The sequence below is a fragment of the Notamacropus eugenii genome, chromosome 6, assembly GCF_028372415.1.
Source record: "Notamacropus eugenii isolate mMacEug1 chromosome 6, mMacEug1.pri_v2, whole genome shotgun sequence".
NCBI classification, from domain to species: domain Eukaryota; kingdom Metazoa; phylum Chordata; class Mammalia; order Diprotodontia; family Macropodidae; genus Notamacropus; species Notamacropus eugenii.
In genome coordinates, this window is record NC_092877.1 from 383,356,805 (window position 1) to 383,377,892 (window position 21,088).

The window sequence follows — 21,088 nt, forward strand, 5'->3', positions numbered from 1 at the left end:
AGGTGTCAGAGACAGCAAGTGCAAATACAGGGTGGTGGAAGATGAGATGTCATGTGTGAAGAATACAGAGAAGGTAAGTTTGGCTGTAGCATGGGATGTGGGAAGTAGTGATTGGGACCAGGTTTTGAAGGATTTTAAAACTAAAGAGATGGTCAAGATTTTATTTTAAAGGCAATGGGGAGCCCCTGAAATTGGTTGAATAAGGGAGTGGCTACACTCACTTGGACCAGGCATCCAATACGTTAGAAAACCAAATGCAGATCAATGAGCAAAGATTCCGAGAGGCAATTTAAGTTTGATACAAGGGAGGGGCCACCTTCCCAAAGTAGAATGAGCTACTTTTGGGCTGGGTGGCAGAGTGGAAGAAGTATGGGACTTGGACTCTGAAAAACCAGAGTTGCTAATCTTGCCTCGGCCCCTTATTAGCTGTGGGATCCTAGAGAGGTTACAAAAACAAAACCCAAACCAAACAAGCCTCTATTGTCCTCAGTGTCCTTTGCAGTTAAAATGTGGGTAATAACACCTACCTCACAGAGTTGTTGTGAGGAGCGAATGGATACAGCAGCCTCGGTTTGCTCATCTGAAAAATTAAGGTGTCTGAGTCAAACCCCTCTGAGATCCCTTTGGTTCTAAATCTATGATGCTCCAATCAGCTCATTAGGAGGCTCTGAGCAGAGTTGTTCTGAGCATTTGTCAGTTGATATATAAAAGGGGATTCTGTTTCAGGTACAGATCAGACTAGGCCACCAGGGCTGAAACCCTAGGATTCTCTAAGTATGACTCTAGGTGAGAGCAAATAATTGTGAGTAGGAGACCTGGGTTCTAGGACTGGGGTTGCCATGAATTAATTAGTTGAATGACCTTAGCTCTATGCCTTGGTTCTTTACCTGTTAAATGGGAATAAAACTAGCTCCTGCCCATCTATTACACTGGGTCCTCTTGAGGCTCATGGAAAATTCCTTTGCAAGAAGATGGGGTTCTGGAAATGCATGAGCTGATTTTGAATTCTGGACCAGAGCTCCAGAGACACTTAAGGGTAAAGTCCAATGGGGCAGATAATGTATTTGCCAGACTCTGTGATTGTCAATCCCTAGACTTACATACTAATGACTGGGGCCCCAGAACATCCAGCATTGTGGTAGCCATCGTCAGGTGCCAACAAATATCCCCATCTGCAGGCAAATGCCCAAATGTTTACTAAGAAATGTGCCTGAGAGAACAGCAACAGCAGAGTGCCACTTTCCCTCATGTCGCAGCATGGACAATTATGAATTTCCAAGATCCAGTCGGGAAAATAGCCAAAGCAATGAGTTCATCCACATGGATGCATTTTATAATCATACTTTTAAAAGCCATTTATTCTTGGGACTGCTGCTCCAAAGGAAATTATCACGTTCATGCCAACACAACTGTGTTTATGATGAAAATCCCTGGGGCAACCACAACTCCACCCAGTGAGGAATTTGAGTTTATCCACGTACAGGCTGTGACGGATTCACAATGGCTCTTGCTCCAAAGGTGCTCTTGGAAATCAGGTGAGGGAACCCAAGAGGCAGCTCCCCAAAGACGTGGTAAAAGAAATGATGGTGAGGTCTCTCTGCCTCCAGAGTCAGAGGCTAGGTCTCTCTTACTCCAGTTTCTCCACTCAAAAATCGAAGTACATTTTCCTAAAACATTGATCTGACCATATCACTCCCTTACTCAAATGTCATTAGTGGCTCCCTGCTCTTGCCTTGGGCTAGACTATCCACCTTCAATACCCACTCTACCTCTCCATAATATGACATTATTGGGACCATGGCTGCTGGCTAGCTTTGGTCCCATGAAGATGTGGATTCAAGTCTTACCTTTTCCTTTATTAACTAGGTGACCCTGGCTAAGTCATTTAATCTTGGAGTGCTCTGGGTGACCTTCTACAATTAAAATTTGTGGAGAAGATGCTACCCTGCATTGGTAGAAGGTCCAGAATTTGCCAGCATAAGGAATTCCGAGCACCACCATCCTCACCACCACCATCACCATGGTCAGCACCTCCAATGGCACCACCAGCAGCACCACCAGTGTTTCCACTGTCACCACACTCTCCACCACCAAATGAGGTCTAAACTCGTAAATAGTTTAAGATTAAGTCTTATGGAGTGATTGGAGCTGACAGAAGTTCAGTGATTTGCCCAAGATCACACAGTTCTTAAATTTCAGGGGCAGGACTTGAACCCAGTTTTCCTGGCTCTGTATTATGCATCCTATCTACTACATCATGTGACCTCTGTCACCTTGCACATAGTAGGTGCTTAATAAATGTTGAATTGAATTTTCAGAACATCTTGCAAATGCTCTTTTAGCCCCAGACACTGAGGAATAATCTTATAGAGACAAAATGAAGACTGGGAAAGAGTACTAGCCTGGGAATCAGGAGCCTGAATCTTGAGTCAGCTTTGTCTGTTGCTGTTGGAGCTGGAACATCATTCCCTGTCTCTGGCCCACACTGTTCCCATCTGTAAAGAGATCCTCTTGGAGTGCAAGATCTCTCAGGCCCCTTCAAGCCTTTGGAAAAGGCTTTTTGGAGACTATCCATGAAACTAAGCCAACATTATTTAAAAGACAAAGTAACTGGGTGGGAGGGACTTCTCCTCAAATACCCCACACACAGTGGCATCCAGAGTGTGGAAACCAGAAAACATGTCTTCATCTAAGCCCCTCCTTTTATGAAAAGAGGCCAGGACTCCACAGGGAGCAGAGGCTGTGGAGGGAAGGCTTTGATGATGGTAGGAGTGGGGACTCCCTTGTCTAGGGAGGGTAAAATTTCTTATCCTAACATGGGCCCCATGAAAAGTCTGGTGAACCCTATGGACCCTCTCTCAGAATAACGGATTTGTTAATGCATAAAATAAAGTGCACATAGTTACAAAGGAAAATGTATGTGCGTTCCTTTGTGTGCATGTATGTATTTGCATATTTGTATGTGTTTTGTATATACATACATGTACACCAGGACACAACATATAGTGCATTGCATGTGTATTGTGTGTATATATTTGAAGATCTATAAGGTGTACATGTACACATATTCATACACACATTTCATATGTATTTAACAAACTCAAGTTTAAAAGCCTAACCCTAGAAGAATATTCCTTTATATAAGGGATTGAGTGTATTAATATCAGGGCAGTGGGATGACACAGTGGAGAGAGGGCCAGGTCTGGAGTCAGGAAGACTCATTCTCATGAGTATGACCCTGTGTGACCCTGGACAAGTCACTTGACCCTGTTTGCCTCAGTTTCCTCATATGTAAAATGACCTAGAGAAGAAAATTGCAAACCATCCTAGTACCTTTGCAAAAAAAAAAAAAAACCATCATGAAGAGTCAGACGTGTGAGCAACAGCGATATTAATAGCAGCTGCCATAAGAGAGCTCTTCTGAGTTTGCCAAGCCTTTACCTCCATCATCTCCCCGGATCCTCAAGACAAACTTTGTTCCAGAAGAAGCAGGCTGGGAGTGGTCTAGGGCCTTCCTTGTGGACACATAGCTAACATGGCCTAGGGGAGATTCAAACACAGGTTATCCTAATTCCACCGCCCCATTATCTCTACTCTCCTCCCCCACTCTTTTTCCAGTGGCAATCACCTGGATGACTATCAGTAAATCAATATTTCTCTAGCATTTTGTGTTTTAAATGAAGCGCTTGCTTCCCAACAAGTCATTGCAGTAGGTAATACAAATGGCATCTTTACCGTTTTTCAAGTGAGGAATTACAGCTCAGTGACTTATCCAAGTAGCACACCTGGACTGAGAGGAACTCCCCAAGCCTCTGACTGTAACCATCTAACTGTGGGGAAGCCAGGGGCCACAATGGAGGCACATCTCACTGGGAGTCAGGAAGGCCTGGGTTTAATTAATTTCAGCCTCAGATACTTGTGTGACCCTACTCATGTCATTTTCTCTCTGTTTTCTGGTTTTCTCATCTGCAAAATAAGAATTCCAATGATACCTACCCCCGACGGTTGTTGTAAGAACCAAATAAAAACATGGACAAAGCACCTAGCAAGGTGCCTGGTGCACACTAGGTACTTAATAAAAATTAATTTCCTTCTTTCAAATAGCTTATTTGCAAAAGAAACAGATGCTTTGCTGCTTCTTCCCTCTTTTCCTGGAGTAGCTTCTTCTTGGGAATTGTCCTCCTTGGGTTAATACAAACTGGCAAAGCAGAGACTCCTCAATCATCTTGAAAACCTTCATTCCTTTTACTTTGTCACTTGGCTAATAGAGCAGAGAGTTTCAGTCTAGACAGTGATGACATTCTGCAACCAGGCTGAAATGGAGAAGAGCCCAGCACCAAGGTCAGTGCTAATAGAAGCCAGCCATTACTGAGCTGTCTTCAAGCTCTGGTAGAGGGTGGGGACATCACAGGCAGGGGAAGAGTGGGGAGAGGAGAATGGAGATGGAAGCTGCTCTCTTGAAGGGGACGCCCCATGGCCACATGCATGGCCTTGGCTCTGGTCTTCCTTCATATGCTTCTATGAGACCAGCCCTGATCCAAGAGCAGCCTTCTTTACATGCATCTTCCACTGCATCAACAAAACAACTAGGTGCAGAATTCAGGCAAAGGAGAAGTGAAAGGAGAAGTGGCTGTTGGGGCCTGCATTCTCTAGAATTCTTACGCCGATCAAACTTGCTAAACAACAGCTTGATTCTTTACTCTAGATTTTTTTTATCATCACATCTTCAAAACAGAAACTTGGCTGGCATCCGTCCTAAAGCCCCAGTGGGCTTTAACCCAAAAGATAAAGACCTCAAGTAACAAAGGAACCATTTATCCTCTTTCTTCTATTTTCCAGTTTTTGGTCCTGACCTGTGATTTCATCTCCCAGGTAATTCCCATGGGGAGACTCCTCCTACCAGGACAGATCAACCACTCCCCTGTAGCTTAGAATCAGAGAGAAGAGCTCATTTATAATATCAAAATTTCATTCTTTAAATATTCCTCCTAAAGTCTAGTGTGATGAGTGTTTGCCATGGAAGGTAGCAATGCTCTGTTCTGAGAGCTCTAAGTTTGTTCTGAGCTATTGATGAAGGATATGTGATGCATTACACCAAGAAGCATCTCTGCGTGAAAGTCCCACAGTGAGCAGACAGCAGGCATTGATCTGGAAGATTGGCCTTCTTGATAGATACACTGTTAGCTTAAATATTCAGATACTTAAAGAGGGAAGCTACACACTTTATTGGTGCTATGTTGGCTTTATGACAACAGACTCTACCAGTATATTTGATTTCTTTTTCTCAGAACTTTGTGTCAATATCTAGTAAGAAAATCAGATTCCCACTGACTCTCCAAGGGATACGGAATTACTAAGATTAAACAGGAAATGTTGCGAGATTTTAGATTGAAGCAGAGGGTTCAAAAGTCTTCAGAGGAAATGCTAAGTGCTTTCGTGGCAAGTTGTTTGGTTTCCTTTATGTGACAGGAGATTATCTCTTGAGAAGGCTGGAAACATTTTCTTTTTTCTTTTTATTTCAGCTATAAGAGCACACTCCAAATTTTTCTATCTTAAGTTAATAATGAACATTAATGTTGAAATAAATAAAGGCTTTACATGTAATATGACTTTTGTGTCAAAGGATCCCAGGACAATTTAGCCAATGTGGAAGGGAATCTGGCTCTCTAGTCACTGTGGGAATGACTATGTACATATACATACACATAAATGCACACACTTTTGTATACACACATATATGCAGACACATACATATATATAGCATGTATACACATATGAACATATATAATTTCTGGGTTCTAAAGTTGTATATATACCCAATAATATATGCATATGTGTGGCTATGTGTGTATACACACATACAACTTTAGAACCCAGAGGTAAAAAGTCAAAGGCTAGACCGATGCCCTATGTTTTGATTCTCCATATTCTAAGATGTGAACCCTCTTCACCCTGCAGGAGAGAATGTTTCTCCCTGAGAACTCAGAAGCTGGGAATCTGCAGACATATTCACACTATAAAATGGGGGGGGGGGGGCACGGAATATTGTCCTATCTTCTTGGACATGGAAAGCATCCTTTCCTCACTCTCCTGTCACTGCAGTTGACTCAGATGCTGGCTACACTGGGCTCTCCTAAGATGACCCCAACTCAAGCCTGATGCTTCCTCCCTGAATCACTAAAGATGCTCCCATCAATATTTTGTTTACATTGCAATTCATAAGGCGCTTCTAATGACAGACACCAGTATTTAAAAGGTTCTGCTCACATAATGGACTAGTTTCTAAACAAACAATTTAATTCATTTTAAGTATCTGCTTTACTAGAGAAGTACTCGCTTCCCATCTTTTATCCTAGTTATTCACACGTGTGCTTACAGACATGTTGAGACCTCTACTAATTTCCTGGAAATGGACATGGGGATATTACAATCATAGTATTTAGGACTTAGAGAGACCTTAGAGTTCTTCTTTGTCCAATTGACTCCTTTTATATAAGTGGCTGTTGAGGTCCATGTGGAGAAGCAAATAAAGTCTCTGGCCAGAGGTCAGATGTGGTTTGTAAGTAGCCATTTGGAATTGGAACTCTCTGATCCCAAATCCAGGTCTCTTTCCATTAGACTGCTGTAACCAACCAACAGGCCTCACAGAGATAGGTGAATTTTAGTGTATGTATGAAGGAAATTTTTGTTATTATTTCTCAGAATTCAGTTTCCCAGGATCCATAGCCATAACAGTCTTTGGTTCCCAGGTACTAGATGTGAGCTCCCACAGTTATGGTTCAAAACATCTCCACCACACTTATACAAAGTTATATAAGGGTAAGTAACATAAAATCCACTGCAGCTGTGCAGTGAGATACAGGGATAAGGCGATATAAACTTGTGAGGCTATTGCTGGCAGTATGCCTTCTTTGTCTGTTGGCCTATAAAACAGGTGGTCACGAGTCAGTGAGTGGGGAACCCTTAGGGTTAAATGCACAGATGCTGTGTGTGCCTTAAACTGGCCCCCACTGAGGCTAGGGGGAACTTTAGAGTTGAATGCACAAGCTGGAATGCTGTGCATGCCTTAATCAGTCCCCATCAAGGCTTGGGGGGAATCTGTTTGCCCCAAATGGGCCTCACTGAGGCTTGGGGATTTAGGGGAAGCATAGGTTGGGCCTGTCTCAACCGACCCCATAGAGATGTAGGGGTCAGTCCCCGCACCTTCTCACTGGCCCCTGTGAGAATGGTGATTAGGGAATGCTGTAGGGGTTTATGGTCTCACTATCATCGGTAACTTCTTCTGAGAGAACTAAACTAGAATAAAGTAAGATTTTTAACCCCTTTTTAGTCTTTCCTGTCTGGCCAAATCAAGAGTGAACCTGTGCTAGCAGTCCTCAAACGGACTGCGTTTTATCTGTCTTAGAGTGCCATTCCCAGAAGTCCTTTTCAGTATATTGTTTGTAAGTCAAAATGGTTTCCAGAAAGAGAGTGAGAGAGCAAAGTCTCCATACAAGGCTTGGCCCAATGTAGCCTGGCTGATATAGGGCAGGTCTGGGTTCATGAACCTGAGGCCCTGATTCCCAGTACACTGCTCTTTCCTCTGGTCATGCTGTCCTTATAGGTTTGCTAATGAATCCTCAAAAAGTCCATTTAACCTCCGATGGTCTAAACTCAGGAAAACAGCCCAGCAAAAAACATACTAAAGTGAGTGGGTCTCTATGAAAAAAATGCATTCTGATTCCTACACAAAATGCTGTAGACAGGCCTCCCTCTCCTTGGCATGAGATTAACCTTTTCACTGATGCTGCTACCTGCCAGTCCTGGACCATGTGGACTCTCCCACCCCCAACCTCAGTGCTATCCCCTCTGACCTAGGTGGGGGGTTGAGCAAGAAGGAGACAAAGGAGATTAGGACAGTGAAACTGGGGGAACATAAGAGGCCAGTGCCTGGGGAATGTGTGGAGAAGTCAGCAAACTCTCTAAGAATGGGGTGAACTGGGTACAAACATGGTATAGATGGCCAATTCTAAGTTCTGGGATTCTTGACAGAATAAAATCTTGGGATATTCCTCAAGCAAGTTCAGAATCAAATCATTCTTTAGACTCTGGGAAAAGGTGAAAACCTTGAATATGGCTGGCAAGAGTGAGGCCTATCATGATGAGGGGGAAAGGTTCTAGGTTTGTTGCTGGGAAAAGAAAAACCAGAAGTTAACAAACAAAACCTCCTATTTTAAGAAGAGGAAATTGAGCCCCAGAGAGGTGAGATGACTCTCCAGGGTCACACAACTACACACTGGCAGAGTTGGGTGCTGAGTCCTTATCCAGAGACATTTCCATACCACCTTCAGTTTCCCTTCCTGTGGAAAAAGTAGTTAACAAAGTGGCTTGGGCCAGTGTAATTTATTTCCACTGTCCTTATTTGCACTGTCAAAATCCTGTCTCCTGGCACCGAGGTCATTGGAGCCTCCATCCCAATAGATGCTGGAGTTTCCTAATCTGCAGTCACTTTAGTTTGAGGCCATGTGTGCCAGGGAATGGAATGCAATTCAAAATTGGAAAGCTGGCTTCCTGTTCCTGGCTCACATAAGTTTTTCCATTGTTTTAGCTTGTAGTTACCCCACCTGTGAGATGTCTACAAATTTTTGCCCCTCCTCCTCTTTCTCATCAGGGATGCAACCAAGATTAAAGATGCCCAAACTGACCGATGTTGCCCTGATTCAAATAACTTTCCCTCATCCCACAGTCACCTCCCACAATGCATGAAACATGGCAGGTACTAAATGCAGGAGTGTTGGTAGATTGACTGATCACTGTGAGGTAAAGCAGTATAGGCCAGCACTATCATAATGGCTCATCATTACAAATATAGGAGTGTAACATGAACCAAATGATAATCCCCAAGGCAAAGCAGATACAAATATGAAAAAATTAGACCAATCTAGTAACACAGGCAACGATGGACTTGAAATATGATTTCTCAAAACCAAAAGGACAAAAAAACTGTTCCCTGAATTCAAACGTCCAAGCCCTTTAGCCTAAATCCTTCCCCTGGAGGATGTCATGGACCCAACTGTTCCTCATTCCCAAAGAATCCAAGATGAAAAGCTGCTCTGTAGCTCTCCTGTTGGAGCGTTGGACCTTGGGATGTTGGATGCTGCTGAAATACACAGAGACATTCATCCTCTTTCCACAGTCTCCTATCTTTGCTTTTTGGTATAGGAAGGAGACACACGCTCATCTTATGTGTATTTCTGGGGGTTCTTAAAATTAGAGAATGGTTAAATTCAATCTAATTTGATTTATTTGAGAAGACAAACATCATATTGAAACTGGCTTAAAATCAGCTGTTCTGTAGCTGAGGACAAGTTTAAGTGGAGATACGGGGGAGTGCAGGATCAATGTCCACAGGTAATAAGCATCAGAGATGGATTTGAACCCAGACTATCACTCTTTCTACTGTACCATACTGGGTTATTAAAGCTAGAACAGCCAGAACACTAAGAAGATTTTTTTGTCCATCCATAAAACAGCAGGTTCAATTGAACATACCTTGTAATGAGTATGACTTCTCTCATAGAGATGACAGAAGCAACATCATGGGAAAAGGGTTTGGATCCTTGAAGGACAAATAAACTGTACAGACCATGTTTCACAGCTGTTTTCTACCTAGCCAGGGGGAAAAGCCATGCTTTGAGTTTCAAAACCTTGAGGTGACAGGTTAGTTCCCTATCGAAAGACCGCAAACAAAATTCAAAAAGTAATGTTCTGTAGAAAGAAAGAAAGAAAAAGCAATCTTCTAAAACTTCCATGACACATCACATGAATAGGCTGGCCCATCTGAAGAAATGTGAGGTCCACTCCATGGCCAAGGACAGGAAGAATCCAATGGGAACCTCTCAAACTCATGCAAATGAAAGCAGCTGTCCCTATTCCCACCTAGAAGCCCATAGACTAAAGCGTGGGAGGGAAATGTGAGCATCGAAAGAGACAGGAGGACTCTCTGAATTTATTATTTAATTTCCTCAGGCCTGGATCAATTAACCTCATACCTAATTCATCCCAAAATGGAGGACCACATGAAGAGAGCACAGGAAGCAATCATCCACTCTCCTTGCACTGATTCCAGAAGCTCAGGGCTTCCTCCACTAGTTACTTCATCTTTAACCAAGCAGATCCAAGGAAGGAAATGTCCAAGCTGCAAATAACTCCTAACTAGGGACATGATAGTCTCCCAGTGTTAACGAAAAATGGGTCCATGCTGGATACACACAAGAGCTTTAAAAAAAGAAAGAAGAAGTAAATTCATCCTGAATTGGCAGAGTTCCCCCAAAGCTTTTCTTAGTGACTTGGCTTAACATTGTAAGTGTTGTTTTTTTAAAAACCTATTTCTGTTGTGAAGACACACCTTCCATTCCAATTTTATGAGTCCAAAGAAAATGTGATGTTGGGCTTTGGCATCAGCTGCTATTTCTTCTCCCAAGTGACCTTGGCCCCAACTTCTATGGGATGTCCTCCTATCCAAGGGATGAACCTGAAGACAGAACCTCAGGACGTGCACAAAAGCTCCCACATATGCACTCTCTGTGGCAAAGATCTGTGGAGCTGTAGCAGCCATCTTTCCCTTCTATGTAAGAGCTGGGATGCTGAGAGAAAGAGAAAAGGTCCCAAGGCCCCAAGCTAGTTGGGATCGCAGCTGGGGCTCCCAGTCAGGTCTTCCTCCCAGCCCAGAACTCAGGCCCCAACTCCTTGAGCATGGATCAGCTCTGAGACCCCACATTTTGCATCTTTGCCTGCCCAGTCCAATTTCCTGAACAATAATAACTTGGAAGGCCCCATAATGAACTGCTGGAGGCCAGTGCTTTAATTCTGTCCCATGCTCTGCAGCATCCAGGAGAAGCTCTGAGGGAAGCTCATTATGACCCACTTTCCCCTGAGCCTAAAAAAAATATGCCTGCCAGGCCTGGAAACAACAGCAATTCCTTTGGAAGCAGATCCCAGAAAGTAAACAGTTTTATAGACTGAGTCCAGTGCAATGCCTCAGGAGGAAAGAGGGAAGGTGGCCTTTTGTAGGGAAAAGAGCCCTGACTCTGACCTGGGAGAACTTGGCTTGGAAGCTTCCTTTGCCATGGACCCCTGGGTGATCCTGGGAGAGGCAATTAACTTCTGGGGGCCTCAGCTTCCTCAACTGTCAAATGAAAAGAGCTGAACTGGAGAGGCCTCTGAATTCCCTTCCAGCACTAGATCCAAGATTGGAGGTGTGGCACTGGACAATTCATTTAACTTGGTGTCCTTGGTGTCCTAAGTGAGGGAGTTGGGCTAGATAGCTTCTGAGGCCTTTCTCATTCTACATTTAGAATGCCATGACCTCATTTCCCTAGCCACATTGACTCTGACTTCCGTTGTGAAACCCACATTTAACACTTTGGTGTGGAAAAAGCATACACATTCAGTCAGTCAGCCAGGCAGATAGCAATACATACATAAAAACATGCATGCACACAAGCATACATATTTACATATGTACATGTGTGCATACATATATACATGTATGTGTATGTGTGTCTATATCTATACACATGTACATGTATACATATATGAGATCATGTATATGCATACATGCATAGGTATGCATATACACATATACTTGTGTACATATGTTTATTATGAATATTATATATTACCCATTTAAAATTATCATTTTATTAGTATAGGGAACTCCACAGAGAAGAAACTCTCTACCAATGTAGTTGGCCATTCATTCTGTAAATGATAACATTTTATCTTTTGTAGAGTTGCCTTGCAGCACTGAAAATGTAAGTGACCTTTCCATTGTCACGCAGCCAGTATTTGTTGGAGGTAAAAAGGTAAACTTGAACCCAGGCTTCCTGACTTTGTGGCCAGTTCTCTATGTACTGTACCTATGCTGCCTCTCATAACTAATATGAAATATGAATTACTTTGTAATAGCAACAGTAACAGTAATCAGTGACATTTGTCTAGCCCTCAGACCTCTACCAAAGACATTGCTCCCACGCAAGCACACTTATTTCTGTTTTGTGCATGAGGAGCCTGAGTGGGCACTGCCGTATACCCAGGGGCAATTTATAGTGGAATTTACAGCTCCCATTTCCCCAAGTCAGAAACTCTCAAGTCGCTTCGATCTCGCAGTCTAAGAGAGGATGATTTGCTCCCTGAGCTCTGAATTTTCACTCTTAAGGAAAGTTGAACAGAGGATGGAGGCTACAGGAAAAAATCCCAGCATCCTTTCGGAAAGTTTGTTTTTTTTATTACGAGGAGAAGAAATATCAGCCAGCTTGACTACTTCCTTATGCAAAGGGCAAAGAGGATTGTTCGTGAATTCAGGAATCACTTATACTTGGTTTATTTTTACGTAGGGATTAAAATCAACATGACGGCACCAACACTTCATGCTTGCCTGTGTCCTCTTTCCAACTTTCCTTATGTTCTTTTGTTTACCTTTGTCAGTGACCTTGTTTTATTTCTTTTCCTTTTTTTCTGCCCTCACTATTGCCACTCTCCAACTGTCCAGTATCTATCTTCCAAGCAAAAACTAAAAGCCCTCCCTTGTAGCAAACACACACAGTCCAGCAAAAGAACCCCACAGTTTTATAGCTCTTTGGACATAGTTCCCAATTGTTCTCCAGAATGGTTGCATCAGTTCACAGCTCCACCAACAATGAATTAATGTTTTGATTTTCCCACATCTTCTCCAACATTTATCGTTACAGGAACTATTTTGAACCCCCACTTTGGTCTCATCCAGAAGGCTCTTGTGGAGCCATTGGCTGAAACAGGGTGAGCAGAGGTATCAGTGAAGACACCTGGGCCCAGGATTGAAAGAGTTGGATTGCCTCAGAAATTCAATTCAAATGTCTCAATTGAAAAGTCAGCCAATATATCTTCTTTTGGACTTACCCAAGCAGGGTGAATTCACTGTCGTTTAGCTTTCTATCTGAGGACACAAGCCTTCAGTTTCCTATGGTCCATAAGGAGACTGAGATCAGCATTAAAAGAATATTACTCGAGGAGGTAGGTTACTAGAGTTATGGAAACCAATGGTTAAAGACCTTAGTGTAGTGGTGGAGGGGGACCTCCAAGAGCAAAAATATCTACTCCTTTCCCCTTGACTACTTTACAATTCCACTCCTCATTTTGTTTGGACTCCACACGTAAGTCCCTTGACCTTTGCTCAAATTGGTTTGGACCTTCGCTATAATGGTGGAGGTCATGTTGCATCCAAGTCTTTTCCCTATGCATGACTTGCTCTCACAGGAACTCCATCAGGGGCTGGTTTTCCATATCAAGGGGTTTCCTCTATCTCAGTAGTTTTCCCAATATAATATGAGTATAAAAGGAATACACCCTAGTCTAAGAGATAAAAGGATCCAAGAATTAAAAGCTGGGAGACTTTTGAGATAATCAGTTGTAGTCAAGTGATGTCTATTAGTAGGAGTCCAGAGTCTGAAGTAGAAGGAGCCTCATTTTCCACTCCCTTAACACCCCTCCTTTCCCCTTTCTTCCTTCTTCTTCTTCCCCATCCAGTCTAACTAGCATCTATACAAATATCTACAATATTTCCACCAAGTTGATCTCCAGTCTTACTCCAGGGAAGGGGATCTAACCTCTTCCCAACTCAGTTCATTCCACTGTGGGATGCATATACTTGATAGGAAGCTATCCCTTACACCTGGATGAAACCTGTTTCTTTGGAATTAACCCCACCTCTATTGCTCCTTCATCTTCCCTCCCAGACCAAGGAGGACAAAGTTCATTCTTCCATGTGACAGGGCTTCAAATTTTTAATGCATCTGTTACATCCCACCTATGTCTTCTTATTAGATCAATAAGCAAGCACTAATTATGTCTGCCAGGCATTCTGCTTGGCACTGAGAATATAAAGACAAAGATGAAATGCCCTCATGGAGCTTGTTTTCTATCAAAAGAAATTACATACATACACCTAAGCAAATACAAAATATACTCTCAGATAATTATTGTGTGTGATAGTATTTCCTTAGGATTTACCTCCAATGGTATGAATGGAAGCATGGTCCACACTGACCAGGGCTGTGGGACTCTTGGTCACTCTATCTCCAGATTTCATCAGTGGTTATCAGCCATTATGCTAGAGGCCTTCCTTGTTTCCTTCCGACATTGTGGAGGGACTGATGGAATGACATGGTCATCCACTGGCTTCCATGTAACCAGCTCATGTTCTCCTTTGGTCATCTGGTTCCTTGATGGCCTAGTTTATTCTCCTTTAGAGCTATTTGTTGAGTATATGTGGTAAGATGCTCACACCCACTGTGTGCCTCTCTATTGACCAGGGTTCCATATCTCACAAATATACGCCAGTGCCAGTATGACATTTATATTGAAAAGGTGGACCTTCCATGGAAGCTTGGAGTCAGGAGACAAGCTCTCCTCCTCCTTTTGTGCCCTGTGACAAACTCATTCTCCATGTATACCAACTGTCCCAGATATCACTACATTCTTTTAGATAAGCTCTGGAGGCCATCCATCCAAATGAAGATTAAAATCTGAACAGTGATCATACTTCCTCCAAAATATAAACCCAAGGAGTAGAAAAATGCACATACCTAGCTTTTCCCCCACAGCCCACAAAATACTTGTAAAGAATGACTCTTAACAAATTCTAGAGCAACAGAAGCCACAGAACAATGGAGGGGAGGAGATTTGCAGCCCAGGATGACTTGGAAGGCCAACCTGGAAGATCTGTCACACTGGACATGGAGCAAAGCACAGCCCAGCCTTGGCTGCATGGCACTGGGAGGAGCAGGACTGGAGCAGGCTTCAGGGGTAGAATCCCCAATAGCAGTGGAGGTTCTTGCATCCATGGATGGCAAAGGCAGCTTCAAAGGTCAGTGAGAGAGCTTTTTCAACTGGGTAAGAGGGGAGCAGGGACACCCCAGCTCTGGCCCCAGGCAGTGGCAGCAGAGGCAGCAGCAGCAGCAGCGGGCAGTGGTTGTGGTGGCCGTAGAAGGCAGCAGCCAGCATCCATTGTTGGAGCCCTCAGCTTAAAGCCCCTGGGGGAAATGAACAGCTGATGTGAACCTGAGCTGTGAGTGTTGATGTGGCAGAGCTGGAGGCAGTTGTGGAGAGGGAATTCTACTCTCACAGATTCTGGACAGAAAAGTTTCTGGTTGCTCCCAAACCAGTGTGCAGGTTTGATTGTTCCACCTTGGAGGAACTGAGATCTTACAGGTCCCCAGAATACACCCTACTCTTGACAAAGGACCCAAAAGTCATGTAACTTGTTGGGAAAATGCCCAAAAAAGGAGAGAAAAAAATAAGACTATAGAAGGTTACTTACTTGGTGAACAGTTATTTTCTCCCATTCTTTCAGATGAGGAAGAACAATGCTTATCATCAGGGGAAGACATAAAAGTCAAGGTTTCTGCATCCCAAACATCCAAAAGAAATATCCAATGGTCTCAGGCCATGGAAGAGCTCAAAATGGATTTTGAAAATCAAGTAAGAGAGGTGGAGGAAAAATGGGAAAAGAAATGAGAGAGATGCAAGAAAATCATGAAAAGTGAGTTAATAGCTTGCTAATGAGGACCCAAAAAAATGCTGAAAAAAATAACACATTTAAAAATAGGCTAACTCAATTGGTAAAAGAGGTCCAAAAAGTGAATGAGGAGAAGGATGCATTAAAAAGCAGAATTAGCCAAATGGAAAAGGAGGTTCAAAAGCTAACTGAAGAAAATAATTCTTTAAAAATTAGAATGGGACAGATGGAAGCTAATGACTTTATGTGAAACCAAGAAATTACAAAACAAAACCAGAAGAATGAAAAAATGGAAGATGATGTGAAATATCTCATTGGAAAAACAACTGACCTGGAAAACAGATCCAGGAGAGACAATTTTAAAATTATGGGACTACCTGAACGCTGTGATCAAAAAAAGGGCCTAGATATCATCTTGCATGAAATTATCAAGGAAAACTGCCCTGATATTCTAGAACCAGGGGGCAAAATAAATATTGAAAGAATCCACCAATCATCTCCTGAAAGAGATACAAAAAAAGAAACTCCTAGGAACATTGTAGCCAAATTCTAGAGTTCCCTGGTCAAGGAGAAAATATTGCAAGCAGCTAGAAAGAAACAATTTGAGTACTGTGGAAATACAATCAGGATAACACAAAATCTAGCATCTTCTACATTAAGGGAGTGAAATATGATACTCCAGAAGTCAAAGCAACTAGAATGAAAACCAAGAATCACCCAGCAAAACTGAGTATAATACTTCAGAGGAAAAAATGGTCATTCAATGCAATAGAGGACTTTCAATCAACCAGAGGTGCAAAGAAAATTTGACTTTCAAACACAAGAATCAAGAGAAGCATGAAAAGGTAAAGAGGAAAGAGAAATCATAAGGGACTTACTAAAGTTGATCTCTTTACATTCCTAAATGGAAAGATAATATTTGTAACTCTTGAAAATTTTCTCATTATCTGGGTAGTTGGTGGGATTATACACATACACATACACACACACACACATCCATATACATACACATACACACATATATGGAGAGAGAGACACAGAGAGAGAGAGAGAGAGAGAGAGAAAGCACAGGGTGAGCTGAATAGGAAGGAATCATATCTAAAAAAATAAAATTATGGGGTGAGAGAGGAATATATTGGGAGGAGAAAGGGAGAAATGGAATGGGGCAAATTATCTCTCATAAAAGAGCCAAGAAAAAACCTTTTTAATGGAGGAGGAAAGGGGGAAGGTAAGAGAGAAAAAGTGAAGCTTGCTCTCATCACATTTGGTTCAAGGAAGGAATAATACGCACACTCAATTTGGTATGAAAACTTATCTTACAATACAGGACAGTAGGGGAGAAGGGGATTAGCAGAGTTGGGGAGATGATAGAAGGTAGGGCAAATGGGAGGAGGAAGAAATTAGAACTCAATACTCTTGTGGAGGGACAAGGTCAAAAGAGAGAATAGAAGAAATGGGGGGCAGGATAGGATGGAGGGAAATATAATTAGTCTTACACAACATGACTATTATGGAAGTCATTTGCAAAACTGCACATATATAGCCTATACTGAATTGTTTGCCTTCTCATTGGGGATGAGTGGGGAGGGAGGAAGGAAGAGAAGTTGGAACTCAAAGTTTTAGGAACAAATGTTGAGAATTGTTTTTGCATACAACTGGGAAATAAGAAGTACAGGTAATGGGGTATAGAAATTTATCTTGCCCTACAAGACAAAATAGAAGATGGGGATAAGAGAAGGGAGGGGTGTTACAAGGGAGGGCAGATTGGTGGAAGGGGTTATCAGAATACTTGGCATTTTGGGGTGGGAGAGGGGAGAGATGGGGAGAAAATTTGGAACCCAAAATTTTGTGGAAATGCATGTTGAAAACCTAAAATAAACAAATTAAAAAATAAAAAAAAACCAAAATATAAACCCAGACATTTCAGTATTAACTATCAGTTGGTAGTGGGGAGGGGAGTGGCTCAGAACACTGCTGTTTTTAAATCACTTTATTTAGGAGAAAAACACATTCAAGGTGTGCTTTGAAAAGAGCTCAAGAATCTATGAGATGGAAGTAAGGAGAGAATACATTCCAGATATGGCAATAAGCCAGCTTAATGATGGGAAATGGAATCTTGAATGTGAGAAACAGTAAGAAGGCCAGATTGGCTGCAACATGGATTGCCATGTAAGAAGATTGAAAAGGTAGATCCTAGCCAGAAAGAAAAGAGCTTCAAGTCTCTGAGGCATCAGGATTGGATGCTATTGGCAATAAGGAGGCTTGCAGAGTTTTGTTGGTTTGGTTGGTTTTTCAGTTGGTTGGTTGTTGTTGTTGTTAGCATGGAAACTATTCCTTCAACTAACCCTGACATGACCCAGAGTCCTATCATCATCCTGACAACCCTTCTTTAAATGTGGTTCAGCCTTTGTGCCTTTCCTAAAATGTTCTATCCAGAGGTGAATCTGGTGAGCCTGGGGCAGTCTGGCTAGGACAGGGTGTCAGGACACAGCCAGATTGTTACTTCCTGGGTTTGCCACACCAGATCTCTGTTCCTTTAGCCTAATGAGCTATTCCCCACACTTTTAGCAAAAGCATCCTTGCAAAAAGATCATGAAAAAACAGAACTGGAATTGCTGTGGAAAAAATCCACAAATTAGCCTTTAAAAAGCCAGGAAGAGGAAGATAGTTTTGGGAAAGGGTGTGTTTTTTTTTTTTTCATTCATTTAAAATGCACAATTTATTCAACTCACTTCTGAAGATCTCAGACCATTTGAGTTTAACTTCATGGGGGAACAAAGGTCTTTCCACAGACGTTTAACCTCAGACCTCAGGATAGGGTTTGAGAGGAAGATGAAATTCTGAGTGAGATTTCCTCTTCCCTGGAGAACCATTAAATGGAGCCAATATTTATGAAGCTTTTAGCCTGCCTCGTAACTGGTAACTCCTGCCTGGGCCTGTGTTCAGGGCTCAGCTGTCCTCAGGCCCATGAACTACTCTAAAATGATGGGCTGAAATTTAACGACCCTGTGTGTTGGCTGCATGGGGACATATAGAAAAGGATTCCTTTAAAAATTGGAGACCAAGGTGGAGGGAGAGTTGGGAGAGCTGTGATGGGAAAGATGAAATAAGATCCTCTAAATGTTGGAGACCTGGGGGGCTGTGGCTAAATGGTCAGAGGAGATCTCTTTCCATAGGGCTCTTCCCAAGGCATCCTGTCCCCTTCTCCCACAGCCCAGGGTGGGATGTCATGCTAGAGTGTCATTGCCTAGCATTAGGAGGAAGAGATTTCAGGAAGCATATTCCTGCAAAGAAACCCCAAATAAAACAATCAAGGAAGACTTACTGAGAAAATATGGCGGAAGACAGAAGAACTATATGGAAAATGGGTCTTGGGTTTGAAGAAACTTCAGTCTCTCCAGAGGTAGATGTCATTGAAGGACAAAAGTCATCCATAATAGTGGTGAAAAGCAGGGAACATTAAGTCAGAATTCTGGTTGTCTATGACCTAGAGCAGTGATTTCATTCCTCGGAGTCTCGATTACTCAAATTATTAAGACGTATTTATGAAGCACCTAGTATATGCCAGGCACTTTTCTAGCCACTGTAGATATAAAGAGAGAAAGACAAAGGCAGCAGACCCTGCTGTCCTAAAGTTAATGCTCTGAAAGGGGAGTTTCATCATCTGTAAAATGAAGGTTGAATTAGATTAACTCTAGGCCCCATTCAGCTCAGAAAACTGAGTGATTCTAAGAGAGTGTATAATAGAGTTGGTCTGGGGAACCCAAGCAACAACATCCAGGAGGAACCCAGAGAATAATTAGTGTCATGAGAGTTAGGGGATACTTCAGAAGGAAAGAAATCCATAGTAACAGAAAGAGAATGGCAAATTGGAAGGGACCTCGGACATCTCATTCAACTTATCTCTGAACAAGTAGCCATCCACGTTCTTAAAGGATTGGCAATATTGGTGGGGTGGAGACAAGCAGGCAGAACTTGCTAAGGGGTTGATTGTGATGACTTTGGATGACTGCTACTGGTTGGGGATGGGGATTGGAGTGGAAATGACTGCTACATATCGATGGCCCTGGAAAGTTTGCAAAGCATGTGACATCCATCATCTCCTTCGGCCTGTGCAACAACACAGTGAAAAGCATCTTAATATCATTTACATTTTACAGAGGAAGACACTGAGGTTCAGAGAGGTCATATGTCTTTGGGGGAGTGGGGGAGTCTGTGTATCTGAGGTAGGATTTGAACTCAGCTCTTTCTGACTCCACATCAATTAATCAGTCAATATGTATTAAATAGCTGGTATGTATTAGGCTCTGTGCTAAGCATTTGGGATACAAAAGAGGCAAAGGACAGTCCCTACTCTCAAGGATCTCACAATCTAATGGGTCAGAAAACATGCAAACAGCTATGTACAAGTGTCTCACACACACACACATACATATACATACATATATATATTATACATATGTATGGGTATAAACATGAATACAAAGTGATCAACAGAGGAAAAGCATTTGAATTAAGTGTGACTGGGGAAGGCTTCCAGTAAAAGATCCCAGGGAGGCCACTATAAGAAGCCCATCAGTCACAGAGCTGAAGCCTTTCCTTGCCCTATGTCCTACAGAAGGTATGATTTGAAGAACTCTTATGAAACACTAACAGCAGCCTGAGCACTATTCTAGGCACATGGGGTGTTACTAGCATAAAACACACAGCTCTTGCTCTCATAGAGCTGACATTTTAGGAGGGGAATCAAAGTGGTGATAATTAACCACAGAAAACGTCACCAGGGAATTGCTCAATCCAAGGGGAAGATGCACAATCTGGTGTGAAGGGGAAGGCACAGCTCCTGAGCAGCTGGCCAAGTGTTGGCGCCATGCCTCCTGAGATCAGGAGAATCAAAGAAGGTTCCCCACAAGACTGGACAGACCCTGTGTGGCAAATGTGAAAGGACAAGAGCATTCAGGGATGGCTGACAGGGATAAGGGGAAGAAGGCGTCATCTCAGAGAACCCCGAGGGAAGATCTCACAAAGTCATGGGAGGATGTGAGGGAGGACATAGAGAGTGGAAGGAGCATTGTAGAGGGAAGCAATGGATGGGAAAGGGAGGAGGACGGGAGTGAACAAGGCACAAAAGCTTCCTACCTAAGGTCTGGCTTCCCTCAAGTCTCAGTTGAAACTCCCCCTTCTTCCAGTGCTTGCCTTCAGACCAGTGCTTTCCATCTGGGAGGATCTTCAACTTACCCTGTATGGTTTTCGCTTGTTTTTACCTAGATGTTTGCATGGAGTCGTTTGCATGTTGTTTCCCCCATAAGACTCTGAACCCCTAGAGGGTAAGGACTGTGTTTTTCTACCCAGCAAGGTGCTTGACACAGTGTAGATGTTGAATTGTTGTTGTGTTCATCCTTCCTTGCCAAAGAAGACCATGGCATCAGAGAAATGATGACATGACTTGCACATGACTTTGTTTGGAGTGAGGGAGGGCTGTGCAGGTCACCAGCCTCACTTCTCCTCCTGAGCCATCTGAATCCAGTGATCAAATATTCATCAGGATGACTG

General features: G+C 42.7%; 1 long non-coding RNA gene across 1 annotated transcript in view; it reads right to left on the minus strand.

The window, feature by feature from the left end:
• LOC140510336 (uncharacterized) overlaps positions 1-20,757 on the minus strand; it is a 35,998-nt gene extending 15,241 nt beyond the window's left edge. Inside the window, exon 1 of the long non-coding RNA XR_011969199.1 lies at positions 20,675-20,757. This is a non-coding gene — a long non-coding RNA (uncharacterized lncRNA). The remainder of the gene's footprint in view (positions 1-20,674) is intronic.
• Between the last annotated feature and the right edge of the window lie 331 nt (positions 20,758-21,088).